At 43.0% G+C, this 15408-nt stretch overlaps 1 long non-coding RNA gene across 1 annotated transcript; it reads left to right on the top strand.

The window, feature by feature from the left end:
* Positions 1-1774: 1774 nt before the first annotated feature.
* LOC140694840 (uncharacterized) lies at positions 1775-14642 on the top strand. The gene is made up of 5 exons (XR_012070484.1): positions 1775-2002; positions 11265-11412; positions 12645-12704; positions 13426-13620; positions 14367-14642. It is a non-coding gene; the product is annotated as an uncharacterized lncRNA (long non-coding RNA).
* The last annotated feature ends 766 nt before the right edge of the window (positions 14643-15408 follow it).

The following is a 15408-nucleotide window of genomic DNA, read 5'->3' as shown; positions in this document are numbered from 1 at the left end:
CGGACTAATATCTTGGAGAACCATCTTCCCCATGTCAACTTCAGGCTCCTTTTCTACTAAAAAGGGGAGGGGCTGTGGTTGGTTGTTGCAAACTTGTTGGTGTAGGAATTCTTTGTTCTTGGAATCCTTTGCAGCTGTCCACGTGGGTCAGATCATGGTGTTCCTGCAAAACCTGCAACAAAACAAACTTTTTCTATTCTGCAACTTGTTATCTTTATAGGAGTGCAAAGTGTTAATATCCTTAAAGCTCAGACTTTTGAGAATAGGCTCTCCTGTTTATTTCAGGCTAAAGGCAACACTGTTTTACAAAAAGTGCAGAGCTTGCAAGTCTAAGCCTAGATAACACGGCAGAGGGTTAAAGGAAAAGGAACAGATCCAATATGGAGTCAGATTTGTTCTTCTCTATTACAGTGACTTTTGGTGAGAGCTAAGTGGATGATTCCTGGGTGGGTCCTCCACTGTCCCAGGCTGGATTTCAGGCAGGATCCCTGCCAGATTCACCATGATTTTGGACCTAATCTACCACAGAGAAACTGAAAATTATTGGATTAAAATTACCTTTCAAAATCCCTTCAATTACCTATAAACTATACCACAGCAGGGGATGTCTCATTGGCCAGTCAACTGCCAGTCTCCCCTGATGCAAGGGACAAGCGTTGCGGCAAGATCCATGGTGGCCTGGCCAGTGCACCTTCCTACTTTGCTCTAAAGCTTTGGCTTCCTCACTTTGACACTTTAAAAGCTCCCTTCCCTCTTCCCTCTGGCCTGGTGTGAATGAACAAGTTCCCTGCACCCACCTGTGCTGAGTCCATGCCATGCACAAAGCCCCATGCACACAGCCCACCATCTGATGTCTAACCCTGGGATTAAGTGCATACTCTGAACTCCCCCACCCCAAAGGTCCGCGTGCCCAGTGCCTCCGCCCTAGGAGTCCAGATCACCATCAGGACCATCAACCACCGAAAGCCCAAGGCCAGTGGCTGGCAGTCTGGGATCAACCTGACCCATCAGGTCAGTTCAGGCACAGGCTGCGGGGATCAGGGTGCCAAGGCAGGAATTGGAACCACCTTCATCCCAGCCTGCCTCACCCTGTAGCCTCAGACATTAACTCTGAAGGTGCACACTAGGCTCGATCCCCCACTGGTGGCAGTAGTCATCATTACTGGAGCACGGATTTCCCCACCCCAACCACAGGGTGAAGGGTGAGTGAGTGAGCTCAGGGTAGGGGTGCACTCAGATTTAAGGGGATCCCATGGTGTGGGGGTACAGGTTGAGAGGTGTGGGGCCCGATCAGAGTGGAAATGACCTGGCTGAGAGGTGAGGGGGATAATTTCAGGATGTTGGGTGTCCTGTGCTGAGGCATGAGGGGTAAGCTTGTGGGTGTAGGGGCCATAGGTTAGGACCTAGCAGGATGGAGTGTCAGGGCAGGGACCATGGTGTGAGGAGAAGGAGCCCTGTCTTCAAGGTCTGGTGGGAGACTGGGCCTGGCCAGTGGTGGGAGGGTAGTAACAGGGAGGGGAAGTTGAGCAGGGAAAGTGGGGCTGGGTGGGTGAGGCCTGGCCTAGGGCAGTCGTGGTTCTAGTTCAATGCCAGGACCCAGTCGGTGGCTGGGTGAAGGCTCTGGGGATGGAGACCCGGCGGGACAAGCAGGAGGGGCCCCACCTGGCTCCTCCCGGCCCCAGCGGCCAGGGCCGGTAAAGCAGGAGACCCACCCGAGCAGTTTGCGCTGCGGGCGGGAGGAGGAGGGGCGCGCACGCGCAGACGGACAGATGCGCGGACGCCGGAACCCACCCAGAACGCGTGGAAGCTGGCGGCAGCCGGTTGCTCCTGGACCAGCTCCTGGAAGAGGAACACGGCCTGGGGCCTGGGCCGCCGCTTGCCCGCGGCTCGGCTGCCGCTGCCGGACAGTTAAGAGGGCGCTGGTGGGGGCGCGCTGCTCGGGGAGCCGGCGGGTGACGCCTGGGCTGTGCAGCTGAGGAGGCGCCCAGGGAGGGGTGCGGAGGTGAGGTCCCGGCCGCGCGTCCCGTTAGGACCCTGAGGCGGGTCCCAGCCGCCGCTGTGGTTCGTGGTAACCCCGGTATTAGTAGTTCCTGAACACCGTGTTTTTGCCGCCGCTTATACACGGGTTTAGGAGAGCAGGTACAGCCCCGGGAGTTGGGAGAGCGCCGGACGGTTCCAGAGCATCTCCGACTGGCCCTCAGACGATGGCCTGCTCCTTGCAGGTGGGTGCGGTGCGGTCGCGGGGCCTCGGATGGAATGGGGACTGCCCCATGAGAGCCCATGGATTTGCTCCCATCTTACCTGCGGCCTGACCTTGGGGGCGGCCTCTAAAGACCCAGGTTAGTGGGACTCAGGTTACAGGTCAGTCTGCTCCTGGGAGATGGGCTCGGTGCGATGAGTGTGCTGGGATGGCTGCAGCAGCAGCGGGAAATTGTTGCAACCCCCGCGCTCTCACAGGGCAGCCCCAATCCCGCCATCGCAGCTGCCGCCTTTCCCTGACAGCACAGCACCCGCCTTCCAGGAGCAGGCTGACCTGTAACCTGAGTTCCACGAACCTGAGGCAGCAGAGGCCAAGCTCAGGCCATGCGCTGGGGAGTTTGAAGCAAATCCAAGGGCTCCCATGGGCAGACCCCATAACCCGCCACTGCCTTCAACCACACCGTGCCCTCCTCCCGAGAGCAGGCTGACCTGCGGACCGTGCCTGGAGCAGCAGAGGCCGAGCCCTGGACAGGCCATGGGGGAGATGGGGGCAAGTCTACCAGCTTGCCAGGTCGCTGCCCATCTCCCTGCCGCTGCCCCAGGTTCGTGGATCAGTTGTTTTCAAGTCAGTGGTTTCCTGAGATGCAGGCGTGGTGCAGTCAGGTGGCGGGGGCTGCAGGGAGGGGTGCTGCCCCAAGGGGAGCAGGTGGACTTGCTCCCATCTCCCCTAGGGCCAGACCTGGGGACGGCCTCTGCTGCCCCAGGTTTGCAGGACGCATGTCATGTCAGCCTGTCCCTGGGAGGAAAGCTCAGTGTACTCGGGGCAGCCTCAGTGGCTGACAAGGATTTTAGAAGTGGGCTCTAGCCCAGCATAACTAACTCTCCTTTCTTCTCCTGCTTCCTCAGTTGGTGGCTGTATCAGCTTTTTCATTATAGGTTATTGCTAGATAATGAACATAGGTTTCTGTGCTATATAGAAGAAACTTAATTTAAAATCTCTTTTTATATATAGTGGCTGACATTTGTAAATCTCGAACTCCCAAATTTATCCCTTCCTATCCCCTTTCCCTGGTAACCTTGATTGTTTACTAAGTCTGCAAGTCTGTTTCTGTTCTGTAGATGAGTTCACAGTGTCTTTTTCTCTCTTTTTTTACATTGCACATATGAGTGGTATCATTTGGTATTTTTCTGTTTCTGGCTGCTTTCACTTAGAATGACGATCTCTAGCTCCATCCATGTTGCTGCAAATGGTTTTATTTTGTCCTATTCATGGTAGAGTAGTATTCCAGTGTATAAATATGCCACAACTTCTTTATCCAGTCATCTGTTGCTACATTTAGCTTTCCTCCATGTCTCGGCTCTTGTATACAGTGGTGCTGTGAATACTGGTGTGCAGGTATCTTTTCACATTGGAGTTCTTTCCAGTTATATACCCAGATGTGGGATTGCTGGGTCATAGGGTAAGTCTACTTTTAGTTTTTTCAGGGATTTCCATGCTTTCCATAATGACTACACCAAACTAGATTCCCACCAGCAGTGTAAGAGGGTACCCTTCACTCTACAGCCTCTCTAGCATTTATCATTCATGAACTTTTGAGCGATGGCCATTCTGAATGATGGGAGCTGATACTTAATTATAGTTTTGATTTGAATTTCTCAGTTTATTAGTGATATCGAGCATTCTTTCATGTGCCTATTGGCCATTTGTGTCTTCATTGGAGAAATGCTTGTTTAGGTCTTCTGCCTATTTTAAGATTGAGTTGTTTGTTATTTTGTTATTAAGTTGTATGAGCTGTTATATATATTCTGAAAATTAAGCCTCTGTTAGTCGTATCATTTGCAAATATTTTCTCCCATTTGTAGGTTGTTGTTTCCTTTTGTTTTACTTATGGTTGTCTTTGCTGTGAAGAAATTTATGAGTTTAATTATGTCCCTTTTGTTTATTTTTTCTCTTATTTCCATTGCCTGGGTAGATTACCCTAGGAGAATGTTGCTAAGATTTATGTCAGATAATGTTTTGCCTATGTTTTCTTTTAGGAGATTTATCATGTCTTGTCCATCTGCATCTTAAGCCTGTACTCAACATCTGTGCTTCAGTTTTGAATTTTGAGCTTCTTAGAGAAAACCTACTCTTAGCTCATACGTCAGATTCAACATGTCTAAAGCTGATTTCATAATCTTTTTTCTTGCAGCGTCTCCACTTATTCAGTGGGATAATCATTCTTTCGGTCTTGAATACACAAAGGCTTGGAGTGGTCTTTGATTTATCTTTCTCTCACCACCCTCCACATTTTGTCAGCTTCTTGAACTGTATGTTTTTGGTTTCAAGTGTCTATTCTGATTGCTGATACTCTGATGAAGAGCTTTCATCCCTGATACATGAATTTTTCCTTCTGCTGAATTCTTGGATATTCTCTCCCCCCCTTTCAGTCAACCTACAGTTTTGGTGCTCCCACATCTACAGTCAAGTCAAAGACTTAACACAACCAGATCTCAGCCAGGGAGTCTCGACCCTTCATCATTTTGGACTTACCTTATTTGTTCCAATCATTATGTAACTTAGCCTCCTAGGGTAACCTGTGCCTTATTAAAAACCAGGAGTCACCAGCCTTTTCCTATCCAGTCCTCAGTTAAAACAGCTTAGAATTGCCCTGAGAACTAGTTGGAGCCCCATCCCCTTCATAGAGTCTTCCCTATTTATTCCAAATACTTCTAGCTCCTCTTTGTATTCCTGTACTGTTTATGATCAGTAGTCTGTAATCTTGGATTTGAGTACTGACTTGGTACCATTCCTGGGTGGTTTCCAATGTGTCTCCTCACTTAGCTGGTAACTGGAGAAGACTCACTTGTTCAGCCTCCTTTATACCCCTCACCCTGCTTAGCATCGGGCAATAACAGGCATCCAGGCAGTGCTTACCTTCTTTATTTATTCGCAGTGGTGGTGGTGTGGATTATAGCTAATAACTATTAATTCAGTGTTGCAATTAAAAAAGAAAGCCAAGAAAATCCATAAAACTTTATCTCCATGTTCAGTTTAGTGCTTTACCTCAATAGTTTTCTTAAGACTGTGTTTACATTCACATAGTGTTCAGTGCTTGTACAGTTCCCTGAGGCAAGCAGGTGAGATGTCATTATGTTTGACTTTCATGTTACATTTCATATTGGATATATTTGTGCAATGACAAAACCTTCTTTTATAAGTAAACAGCCGGAAGCCCAGAGAGACTAAGAGCCTAACCCAGGGTCACCTGGTTAGTGTTTGGCACAGGCCAGGACCGCAGTTCACATCTTCCAGCTGATCCTCTTCCAGTGCCTTTTCATTCCACTGCTGGGAAATGTAGCCCCATCAGCCAAACGGCCAAGTCACATTGCTGCCCCTTTACCTGCCAGTGATGGCAGTGCTTCAAAAAGTGGCAAAGGAAAGGTCAGAAATAGGAGTGATAAAAGACATGGAAGTGCTGGAAATGGATCCTCAACCTCCTCCTCCCTACTTGAGCGCCACACAAGTGTCCCACTCTGACAGTGCTGTTCATTGTTTATAACATAGCCTTAAAATCAGACTGATCTTTTATAGGACATGCTTTTATCCTGGTCCCTTTCCTACTAGTAGTCACCGTCATGGGCAGAAAGTGCCTGGCTGTGCTCTGTTTGTCACGTAGGTGGGAGGGAAAGTGGGAGAGGGAGTTGGTTGAACTGAAGCCGAGCTTTTTACAGCTCTGTTGTTCTAGGACCAGAGCAGTTCCACTCTTGCTTTCATCACCTCTCCACCTCCGAGTCCCAGCCACCCATTCCTGCCTGCTTCCCCACATGCCACATCCTGGGGGAGGACAGAGTGTTGGGCAATGCCCCCTCCGCCCTCTGCTCTGGGAGGTGCAGGAGTCTGCATTAACTTTTGAGTTGTTTTGGTAATTGGGCTTTTCCAGCTTTTCTAGACATCTCCTTTCCAGCTCTGAGAAATTGGAGATGTAACTTAACCATACATGGACTATACTAATGTATTCAGTGACATTAGTGTCATGTTGTCTATAATTGTGTTCTGTGACTGGATAGGAGGTTTTTTATCTCACAGGATGCTTCACATCTAATTCTAAAGTCCTAGAGGCTTGCAGGTGTAATCCAAGTTCTTACATGTCTGTAAGGTAGACATGAACATTATTTGATAATATGACCATATGTTCATAGATTACGGTTAGTCCACCGGCTCTGTATCTAATGAAAGTTTAAATACCAAACGCTTGAAGAAAATTTGCGGGCCATGTCTTTTTGCCTGTAAGTAGTTGCAAAAACTGAAATCACAACTCTACCACAAGCCACAGTGTTTCCCAGTAGAGAAAGCCCTCTAATTTTACAACCTCTAAGTAATGCAGTGGTTCTTTGAGTGAGATGAGGGATGCCAGAGTATTTTTTGGGACACTAGTGTGGCATGACAAGTATTCTGGGACTGGTTACAGTTGAATCTCTACTTCCTATATCCTGGACTGATTACAGAGGCAATGTTAGTGCGGTACTATCTTGTGAATGCAAGTGTAGCTAGGAAGACAACAGAGAAAATAGAAGGGATATAAAGAAATGGAGGGACTTCATAGCAGTACAAATGGTGACTTTGACACCACCAGCTGCTGATGTGAACTTGGCAAGAATTTGTGAGAAGTGGTGGGTGTCATTGCAAGCAGGAGAGTCCTGCAGCTTTTGGGGTGAACAGGCAAAGGGGAGAGCAGATATGGTGGCTATCCAGGGGCTATTTTTGTCCTGAATGTGAAAATGTCCAGTCCCCTGTTCAATTTTGCAGCCACAACTTCACATGACTCAGGGCATTATTTCCACCAGAATACCATAAAAATATAAACAACCTCTGTTTCCCAAAGTGTTTGTTCTCGATCTGAGATGACTGTCCTGTGCTGGTAGGTAAGTGGGCGATGGGGCCTATTACATCACCCCCTTTCACTAGAAGTCTACCTCGCTGCTTTTCAACCTACTCCTAGAGGTGCTGTCATTCTGTTACACCTAGGCCTGTAAGACCGTCTTGCCTGAATCCTCACGTGAAGAGGGATGGTTATGTGCAGTTTTAAAAAATTGCTTGGGTCATGTGGTCCTTTGTTCCTTCCATTGGAAATCACTATTCCAGAGCAAATAGTATGCATCTATACAAACTATATTGTTTGTAAGATGTCTTTAGAGGTTTTGCAGTAGGTTTAAATATTTGCTTGGTGATGGCATCTTGATTGATTGAAGGAGGCAACCCTCACTAGGGGCATTGTGTGCTTTCTGTCTGAGAGTTCCTTTACCGGCAGCAGAGTGTTCGTAGGCAGAGTTAGAAAGTTACCTGATCTGAGAAGCCGAATTTGCCCACAGCTGGGAATTGGCGGAAGAGTCTGTTATGGAAGGAAAGCTTTAGGATTATCTGGTAGCAGAGTTCTGGGATCCAAACCCTGGGAAACCTCAGCTTTTGTAGAGTATGTTCTGTAACAATAGGCTATAGGATAATTTTTACACTTGTTATAGGATGTAGAGTTGGGGAAAGGCTTAAAAGTGCAAGAACCTTAAAAGAGAATCTCCAAATATTTTAAAGAAGACAGTTCTCAGAATGAGAGCTTTTCTGGAAAAGACTAGCTCTTCACTTCACAGGGGAAGCAGGGAGCAGGTGTAACTGCACTTACGGTAACTTAAAAGGTAAACCTTACCCTCCCACTTAGCTGTTTCCTGGTGTAAGTTCATCTCCCACATCTGTAGTTATAGACCTGATGTGTCATTTTCTGGTACTCCATTCTGCTTCTTAGTGAGAGACTGACCCAAAGTCACATAGCAATTGAAAAATTGCGCAAAGGTCTTTATTGTTAAAAATGTGGACCTGTGGCAGGGTGCTGCATTTGCAAGTGACTTTCAGTACAGAGACCACTGAAAAGAATGCAGTGTTATTTCTTATTTTATTCCTTTAAGCCTTTGAATAGAAGATTTTCTTTGCAGAGTGTCTGGAGTACATCAGAACAAGCAGGAACTAAAATAGCTTTAAGAAAGCTCCAGTATAGACATTGCTTATAGTGTGGTATCTGTCTTATGTTAATTCTTTAAAGCAGGAAGTTGTAACTCTCAATTTCTTAAGCAAATATAAACATTCTTGACTCTTATTGACGTTCTTTGTTGGGTGAAGCTGCTTTTGCTTCCATTCTGAGCATTGAAAGGCCTTCTATGATACTTCTACCACTCCTCAGTATTTTATTTTCCCTCTGTTGTGAACTTGTTTTTAAACTTGAAGCATATATAAATATCACTAACTTGCTACATATGTAGATATTCTGTGTTACATACTCAGAAAGTTTGTGTACATCACACGTATCTACATAATTCCCCCCTTTCCAACTGTGTTCCTGATGAAAGGATGGTGGGAAATGGCATTATGGGGATATGTCTTACAGTACACAGTGTTTCCCCTGTTCCCTCTACCATATCTGGATGTTCTTTCATCTTCCAGCTTCTAGACTTACTAGCTCTTTTTCTTAAGCCAGGTGTATCTCATCCCCCTGCGCACACACACATGTGTACACACACACACACACACACACATTCTACTGTAGGGAGTAGTGTGCACCATCCAATTCTCCCACTCCAGCTCTGGACCCACCCACTGGAGGCAGTGTCTTGCACGAATTAATTTGTAAGTTGCTTTTTAAAACTCGAGTGGTCAGGAAATAGGACTGATATCCACACCTAGTAGGCAGGCCCTCAAGGACAACTTCTATGGTTAATGCCAGGTTATCTTAATGTTTGAGTACCTGGGTTTCATGTCTTCCTGTGCCACCTGTGTGACCCATGATTCCCACATTTCTGTCTCGTGCTAGAATTTTTCTCTCCAACTCTGGACTCTTACAATCTTCTGCTGATTTGACATCTTCACTTGAAACTCTGATATCTTAAAAGCAACATGTGTAAAAACTGAGCTCTTTGTTCTCCTACACCCCAAACTGGTTCTTCCTGCAACCTCCCCCATTCAGTTAGTGGAAACTTAATCCATCCAGCTGCTTGGGTCAAAAAACTTGGAGTTATTCTGACTTTCACTGACATACCACATGAATTCTGTCAATAGATCTGGTTTAACACTGCCTTTAAAACATATCCAGAACCCAGCCACTTCTCACCATGGTTCCTGCCTCCACTGCTGCTTCCCTACCCTGAGCCACTGTCCTCTCCTCCTGCACAGCCCTTCTCAGAGGCTTCCCTCCTTTCATCTCTGACCCGTTTCGACTAGTCTCACCTGGCAGTCAAGTGAGCCTCGAAAACCTAAGTTAGATTGTGTCGTCCTTCTGCAGTGCCTCCCCATTTCACTCTGGGTAAAAGCCACAGTCCTTACAACGTCCTCCAAGGCCATACAGGATCTGCACTGACCCTTCTCCGCAGCTCCAGCCGTGCCCCCATTCTGGAACATGCGAAGTGCACGCTGGCCTCGGTGATGGTTATTCCATCCACCTGGGACTTCTCACCTCCAAGTCTTAGTTCTAACCTCAGTCCTCAGTGTGGCCTGCTCTGGTATTTAATACAACATCACCCTCATCCCATACCCTAAACTCTCTTTACCTTGCCCTTTTTTGATTTTTCCATGGTTCCTCTTTCCTAACATGCCACCTCCTCTGCTGCTCTGTTGTGTGAATTGTCATCTCCACCCCCATCCCAGCTAGACTCCAACAAAGCTCCGTGAGGACAGGATTTTGTATTGTTTATTTATCTATTCCAACTGCCTAGACTAGTCCTGGGTACATAGTAGGCAATCAAAAATTATTTGCTGAATAAATTAAAAGACTATTTTAAAAATGAATCATCCTTTCAGGAATGGGTGAGGATAGGAAGCTGCATCAAGGACAATGGTGCAGTAAATAATGATATTTGCCTGTTGTTCTTTGTGTGATTTATATATGTGTTTTAGTCTTAATTTTGTATCCCAGTTTCTTAATTTAATATCTGTATTAAGATGTAATTTACAGGCCATAAAATTCACACATTATAATTGTACAAGTCAGCCATTTTAGCTATTTCTAGATTTGTGCAACTTTGTCCTCACAAAGTCCCCTTGTGTCCGTCCATATGCAGTTTGCCCCCCCTCAGTGGCACCCTGATTTTATTTCTTTTTTTTTTTTTGGCAATCACATCTCAAATGGATAATTTACACAGCAGTACTAATATAGCTTTGCACTTTTAGAAATGACACACTTAAATATGAAATTAGCGGTCATTGCTGAATGTAGGTAGCAGTATCAGACATTGGTGAGAAGAATGGACCTGAGTGTCAGACTGGCTGCAGTCTTACCCAGCTCCACCATTTACCAAGTTACCCAAATTATTTTCTGCCTCAAGCTCTTTATCTGTTATATGGGGGTAATAATAGCAGCTTACAGAGTTGTTGTGAGGATTAAGCAAACAGGGAAACAAAATTTAGTATAGTGGCCTGCTTATGTTATTACCTAAGAAATAGCCTTGCAGGTAGAGGGCAAAATTCAAATCAGTTTCTAAAGTATATGTAAAATATAATCCAGTTCCTGCCTGGTTTGTAAACACTTATGCCTACTGAAGAATTTAAAAGCAGGCTAATTTCCAACAGAAAAGATCACTTCTCAGCATTTCTTTCAAAGAGAGCTGCAAAATCACTTTTACTAACTAAATGTTCCATGCCCAACTCTGACAGAAATTTGACAACAGGGACGTAATTATCTACATTTTTGTTAAAATGATGCTGACCATCAGGAAGTGTTCTCAATTATATTTTAGCCTTTATGTTGAGAAATACTGTGAGACTTCTTCTAAATTAATGGGTGGGGGCATTCATTGTAGCTCTTGTAGCCTGATAAGCCTGCACTAAATTATCTTTTTTAAACTTTTAATTAAAGTAATAAATTAATTTTTTGCTGGGGGGTGGTAATTAGGTTTTTATTTATTTATTTTATTTTTAGAAGAATTATTGGAGATTGAACCCAGGCCCTTGTGCATGCTAAGAACATGATCTTTCACTTGAGCTATACCCTCCCCCCTAAATTATCTTTAATAAGGTCTTTTTCTCTGTTTTGTTACTTTATGTACAGAAGCACAAAGCAGGGTCATCAGAAGCCTCTCAATCACAAAGATGATAGTAGTGAAAAACATTGCGCAGTGACAGTGAATCCTTGGCATATGAAGAAAGATTGTAAAGTCCTGAATGAATTAAGAAGGTATTGTTACCTTAACATACATGTAAGCATGGCTCTCTTACCTTTATTTTTCACTTTATAATGAAAATAATCCCCACCTGTCAAGGTTGCTTTGTTTGATAGAGGGAATATCTAAACCCTTTTCTGCAAGTTTTTTAAATAAGTAAGAGCAGTTAATTTATCAGAAGTGTGAATGGTGTAATCTGGTCTGTGTAGTATGGTAGCCACCAGCCACATGTGGCTATTGTGAATTGAGATGTTCTATAAGTGGAAAATACATAATAGATTTTCAAGACTTTGTACAACAAAAATAATGTAAAATATTATTAATAAGTTTTAAAAGTGTCAATCACACTTTTGAAATGATAGTATATTGGATATTTTGGGATAAATGTAATTATTACTGGAATTAATTTCACTTGTTCCTTTTTATTTTCTAAATGGGATTACTGGAAAATTGTGACTTGCACTATGTTTCTGTTGACAGTGCTGGCTTCTAACTTATTGCAAATAATATGAAGAGAAAACTTTGATTAAAAATTTTGTAATTGAGTAGTTGATTTGCATCATATTAGTTTCAGGTGTACAAAACAGAGGCTCAACATTTTTATAGATTATATTCCATTTAAAGTCACCATAAAATAATGGCTATATTTCCCTGTGCTGTATGATACAGCCCTGTAACCTATCCATTTTATACTTAGTACTTTTTACCTCTCAATCCCCTAACCCCTTCCTGCCTCCCCTCTTCTCCTTCTCCCCATTGGTAACCACCAGTCTGTTCTGTGTACCTGTGAGTCTATTTCTGTTTTATTATAGTCATTAATTTGTTTTATTTTTTAGATATACATATAAGTTAATACATAGAATATTTGTTTTTCTTTCTCTGACTTATTTCACTTAGCATAATACCCTGTAGGTCCATCCATGTTATTGCAAATGTCATTATTTTATTTTTTAGTGGCTGAACAGTATTCCATTTGTGTGTGTGTTCATGTGTATATATGCGTGTGTATATATATGCATACATGTATATATACATATATATATATATATATATAATATACCACAACTTCTTTATCCAGTCATCTGTCAGTGAACATTTGGGTTGTTTCAGTGTCTTGGCTATTTTAAATTGTGCTGCTGTGAACATTGGGGTGCATGTGTCTTTTTGAATTAAATTTTTCTCCAAACATATATCCATGAATGGGATTGCTGGATCACACGGAAGTCTATTTTCATTTTTTTATGGAACCTCTTTTCTGTCCTCCATAGAGGCTGCACCAATTTACATTCCCACCAACCGAGTAGGAGGGTTCCTTTTTCTCTTAAAAGGTAAAAAATTCTCTACATTTACCTACTTTCCTTTCAGTTTAGGACACAGTTTGGCAAAAGCAAGATAGAATTTAATAGGAGTAAATACAGTATTTATTTTGAATGTCCATGCATTATGGATAGATATGTTATTGATGAGTTGGTTCCCTATTTTTGTAGGTGCAGATGTTTTTATAGCTTCACAGACATTTCAGTCTTGCAGAGAGAAAAATTTCTTTGTATTTTGCTGAACTTGTCCGGGTGTCTTTATCGGATTTGGTCCAGGCCTGCAGAGGTGAATACACATCCAAACCTGAACCATTTGAATGTCTGCAAGATATTAAGAGTCTAGAATATCAGATCTGGACTGTAACTCTGGTAAATGACATCAGTGACTGGACTCAAGAAAACTCCATTTGAGGGCAAAACCTTTCATAAGCCAAAAAGGCTTTGAAACTCTGGCAAAGCCAGAGACTTTTGTGCGCCACTTATGGCCACAAACCCATGAGGACAACCACAGGCCTTCTGGAGTGCCAAGGAAATTCCATGTGAGGAGTCCAGCACTCACAGGAATCCAACAAGTCCCTGTCTGCCAGAGCACCTTCATTGCTACTGTGCTGTTTTGAGTAAATGTCTTTTCATCAGGTTCAAATTGGTTTGTTGTTATTTTTTTGCATAAAAAAACAAATTCTTGTTCCCTGGTGTAAGTAAAAGCCTAACATTTTCTGATTTCTTTTGACAGAGAAAATATGAGCCTGTGGATCTAACCTCATCTGTGATGGTCTGCAGCTGGGAGCAACCAGATCAGTGTCAGTCCCCTTGCAGCCATTGGCTGGGAGCCTGCATGTTCCTTGGAATGGTATTTGAAACATGTCACACTAGCCGTGCCTTTGCTGTGGGCTGGGAGGCGAGTCAGTCAGAATCTGCATTATGGAATGTAAGTTTCAGATCCACAGCTAGGAGATCTTTTTTAATAGCCAGAGAATATAGTCATAAATATATCTATTAATGTATTTATGCAAGAACCTTTTTAAAGATTTTTTTATTATAAAAAGTTACCCCCAAAATTGAAAGTGAAAGAACAGTGGAATTAAAAACCATCTGTACCTTAATTATATATAAAGGATCATAAAATCCTTCTAAACTTTTTTTTGTTCAAATGAAGATATTTTTCCCTTCCAAAAAGGAAAATTATTATTTCACATTTTTTTGTTTTCTCCTTTTATTATATATTCCATATCAATAAATATAAATCTTTTAAATCCCTTTTAATGGCTGTTTAACAATATATTGAACAGATATGTAAATAGTTCTAGGTTTCAGAAATTTAAAAAATTGTCATTACAATACCACTGCAAAGAATATTTTGGTGTTTCTATTTTTAGTTACTAATTTGGACTAAAAATTAACAAGTTTGCTTTTCTTTATCTAAAACATTGGTTATTTTATGAAGGAACTGTAAGGAATTTAAAAAACTTTTCAGTAATTTCAACAAAGAAATTATCTTTAAGGCAAAAATGTATGATGTATTGCAAATCTATTTTTATTATATCTTCACTTTTACCAGTGTGACATATGTGTGTGTTTGCACAAGTGCTTTAACTACCAGCAACGTAGGAAAAATCTGTATACTAAAAATGTGAAAATATTTTCCTTGTTTGTGTTTTCATTCTCCCAATATAGGTTTTGGATGACAAGCTTGTATTTGCAAAAGTACACCCCCTGTGGGAGGTGTTCTGTACATACGCTGAGATACTGCACATAATATTGCCTCTGAAGCCCAATGATTTGAAAACCCGGTCCTCAGCCTTTGATAACTTCCGCTGTTTGATGAAAGTCCTCCAAGTGGATGAAAGTATCAACAACCGGAACAAGAGTTTTTCATTGCCCTATTTGAGAAGAGCTCCATGAAAGACTTTTATATTCAGGATAGAGATACATTCTTCAATCCAACCACCAGAAACCGCATTGTAAGTCTAAGCCGAGTTTAGCTGCTGTCTTGGGGGTGATTTAGAACCTGCTGTTGAATTATCAGTGATTTGGTTTGGTTGGTTTGATTTGGTTTTTAAAAGCTGCCCATAAAAAGGAAAAAAGAGAAAGAAAAGAAATATGCCTACAGATTCCTGTTAGGATAGTAAACAGTGGCTGGTTAGTTACCTTGTATAAGCCACAAGCTCTCTTAGAACATTTTTAGGTTTACTTCATCCTTTCTCAGATCAAGTATCAATTAAGGGACAGTGTTAAAAAAAATTCAGGATTAACAGGTTTGTGAGCTCCAGGATTTGCAAGGCAGCTTTCCCTCCCCATGGTGTAAGTCAAATGGCAGAATTGAAATAAAGCACCTCATGTATCCTCCGGTGTTAACAGGAAAAGGCTAATCTTCTTGACCTTGTTTCTTCCTGGGTAAAATGAAGATAATATATCAGGAGGCGACAAGCTCATTTAAGGCAGGAAACATGTTGTCTTGTTCACTGCTGAATCTCAGGCACCGGGAAGGCTGAGTTTAACGAGTGAATGAATGAACTGTACTTCCCCCGCAGTTACCATGTGGGACAGTGAGGATTAGCAGCTAAGAGCATAGACTCTAGAGGGGAGGGCACAGCTCAAGTGATGGGGCACATGCTTAGCAAGCATAAGGTCCTGGGTTCAGCCCCCATCACGTCCTCTAAAATAGACATATAACCCTAATTACCTCCCCACCCCCCACCAGAATTACCTTATTATC

This window comes from Vicugna pacos, unplaced genomic scaffold, assembly GCF_048564905.1.
Source record: "Vicugna pacos unplaced genomic scaffold, VicPac4 scaffold_105, whole genome shotgun sequence".
NCBI classification, from domain to species: Eukaryota; Metazoa; Chordata; class Mammalia; order Artiodactyla; family Camelidae; genus Vicugna; species Vicugna pacos.
This window is presented reverse-complemented; position numbering and strand designations above follow the sequence as displayed.